Source organism: Saccostrea cucullata, unplaced genomic scaffold (assembly GCF_032062105.1).
Source record: "Saccostrea cucullata isolate Sc308-1 unplaced genomic scaffold, CSIRO_AGI_Scuc_v1 ctg8232, whole genome shotgun sequence".
Classification (NCBI taxonomy): domain Eukaryota; kingdom Metazoa; phylum Mollusca; class Bivalvia; order Ostreida; family Ostreidae; genus Saccostrea; species Saccostrea cuccullata.
In genome coordinates this window covers 47,394-50,920 of record NW_026937607.1, presented here as the reverse complement: position 1 = coordinate 50,920, position 3,527 = coordinate 47,394, and positions in this window count along the sequence as shown.

Below are 3,527 nucleotides of genomic sequence, written 5' to 3'. Positions count from 1 at the left end.
TGGAAATGGCAATTCTGTTGCCAAGCCCCAAGTCAGGCATGTCGTACCATCTCTTCCTGCAATATTGATTAAACATGATTTATATTTTTAAAATTTTAATCACACTTGATAAGATTTGTTCTTAAACTTGAAAAACATTGATGTTCCCGTATGGCAGTTAATGGCGTCGTGTGTTAACATTTGAACATTTTCAGCTTCTTCTCTTTGGTATACAGCATTTATCGGTCAAGGGGCACAAAAATTGTGAATTTTATGATCTCCGCCCTCCTGAGGCCTGAGGGGTGGGGCCAAAACCACTAAAATTGATGAAATTTTCTTTACTCCTGGACATAAAGCAGTCAAACTGTTTGCATGAATGTAATGAGAATTGAGTCCTCTACCGAAATTGTGAAATTCATGGCCCAGGGTCAGGGGTTCTAGTGCTAGGGCGGGGCTATATAGATCATATGGTAAAAATGCTTTATTTCTTTGAAAATCTTCTTCTCTGCTCCTGAGTATTAAAAAAACTAAGTACATAGTTATAATGAGCAAGAGTGCTTCTTCCGAAATTGTGAATTTTATTGTTCCATGGTCAGGGGATCTGGTGTCAGGGCGGGCCCCTATTGAACTACAGTGAAATGCATTAAATCTTTGAAAATCCTCTTCTCTACTCCTGGGTATGAAATAAACTAAGCACATAGTTATGATGAACAAGAGTGCCTCTTCCGAAATTGTGAATTGCATGGCCCCAGGGTTAGGGGTTCTGGTGTTAGGGCGGGGCTGTATTGAATATATAGTGAAATGCATTAATTCCTTGAAAATCTTCTCTGCCCCTGGGTATTAAATAAGCTAAATATAAGTACATAGTTATGATGAGCAAGAGTACCTCTTCCGAAATTGTGAATTTTATGGTCCCAGTGTCAGGAGTTTTGGTGTTAGGGCGGGGCTCTTCTTATTATATAGTGAAATGCATTAAATCGTTGAAAATCTTGTTCTCTGTTCCTGGGTATTAAATAAAATTACTTAGTACATAGTTATAATAAGCAAGAGTACCTCAACAAAATTTCATGGCCCCTTGGTCAGGGGATTTGTTGTAAGCAGGGGAAGCTCTTTTGCTTATATAGTAAATATACAATAATTCTTTGACAATCTTTTCCTTTGCTCCTGGGTATTATGCCAACGATCTAGGTTTATATATTAATGTCGAAGAAAGGTGCATCTAGCAAATCGTTAATTTCATGCCCCCTGGGTCAGGGGTGCTGAAGGGGGGGGATACATAGCTTGAAAATAAAATTTATGCTTTGAAATCTGCTCTTTGGTATTAATCAACCATTTATGATGAAATAAATTTTTGAAATACGTGGCCGCAGGGTCAGTGGTTCCTGTGGGGTTGGGTGCACAACTGGTTATTAAGTGGAAGTGCATTTTCTCTTTGTTACTTGATCTACCTCGGGTATTAAGTAACTAGAGTAAGCATGTAAAGTATATAATTATGATAAACAATGGTGTCTCTTTCTAAATTGTGAATTTCATGGCCTCTGGTTTAAAACGCGAACCAAATTCAATTGCTGGAAAGTTGTTACGTGATACTCAGGTGACCTATAAGGCCCGTGGGCCTCTTGTTTAAGTGGCACACTCCAAGGTTAAAAAAATACCTATACGCATTGAAACGAGTTGTCACAATACATGCACAATTGAAGTATGAAAGCCCTAGCACCAACTGTTCTAAAGTTATGGTCATTGAATTTTTGTGTAAAAATGAAAAAAAAAAAAAAACGAAGAGCATTACTAAATTTGTGATACCCAAAGAAAGGTTTTGTCACAGGGAAAATGCCTGAGAAATATGAAAGCCATAGCCCCGACTACTCAAATGTTATGGGCTAGGTTAGAGTTTTTGCGGACTAACAGGCAGACGGATTGACAACACAACACGAAGCCAATGGGCACACCGCTTACCTGAGCATATTGGCTAGGGAAATAGCAAAAATCAGTTTAGTATTGAAAAGGATACATGGGGGGGGTGTGTGAATGCTTAACTACCTGATGATGCTTCCATATCAATATAACAAATGGCTTTGCTGTTATTAAGCAGATTTTCCCTATTTATTCCTTTGCAAAAATTTGATCCCCCTACCCCTGAGGGCAAGTTTGATTTTGCAGGAGGATGCCTCTATATCAGTGTGACTAATCACGGCATTTCTGTTGTTGAAAAAAAAATTACCCTCTGTAAAATTTAATCTTCAGTTGTGGCCTAACTACCCCCGAGGTCATGACTTGAATTCACACTTTTGAGGATGCTTTCACATAAATATGAACAATCATGGATATGCTGATCTTGCGAAAAGATTTTTTACAATATGTTTATGTAAAACTTTGATCCCCCACTGTGGCCCCACCCCGACCTCATAATCTGAACAAATTTAAATCTCCACTACCTTATGATGCTTCCATATAATAATGACAAATTTTGGCTTTGCTGTACTTGAAAGAAAAGTTTAAAAACAATACTTCATATGTTTTCCTATGTAAAACTCAAATTGTCTATTGCGAGTCCCCATTTACCCCCGGGGGTCAAGATTTGAACAAACTTTAATCTATGCTACGTGAGGATGATTCCATAGAAGTTTAATCTTTTCTGGCCCAGTGGTTCTTGAGAAGACTTTAAATTTTTTTTTATTTTTTTCACTAATTACTTAGTATCACCCTTGATAAAGTGCATGACCCTTCAATTGAAGAAACGTGAATTCTCTTTACCCAAGGATGCTATGTGGCAAGTTTTGTTAAAAATGGTCCTGTGGTTCTTTAGAGGAAGTCGAAAATGTGAAAAGTAGACAGCCAGACGAACACCAGACAAACTTTGAGCAGCAAAATCACCAGACACTTCGGCTTAATTGAACTAATATTTAAAAACTATATACTAGTATTCTAAAGCAAAGGCTGGAAATTTGAATATTCGGTTTAATCCTATATACAAATATTGGTATTATAAATGCTTACATTTTTACATGAAGTGCTTTGTTATTCATCGAAGACGTAAATTCACTGTACCAGAGGGGGTCGGTCTGCAGTTCAGCTTCTCTGTAGGGATTTATGCCGTCAGCTGCTCTGTAAAATTTACAAAAATTTAAAATGTCACCGTTACTTATTAGTTACCCTACCACCAATTATTTCCATTTTTTAGGTCACCTGAGTAAACTCAGATGACCTATTGCTATCTGTTTTTGTCCGTCGTCGTCCGTCGTCTGTTACTTAGTATCACCCTTGATAAAGTGCATGACCCTTCAATTGTGTGTTAACATTTAAACATTTTCCAGCTTCTTCTCTTTAACTACTCAACCAATTTTGGCACAAAGCATCTATGGGTGAAGGGAAACAAAAGTTGTGAATTTCAAGGTGCCTGCCCCCCTGGGGCCTGGGGGGTAGAGCAAAATCCTCTAAAATTAGTGCAATCTTTAAAAATCTTCTTCTTTACTCCCGGACATCAAGCAGTCAAACTGTTGGTATGATTGTAATCAGCATTGAGTCCTTACCAAAATTGTGAAATTCAT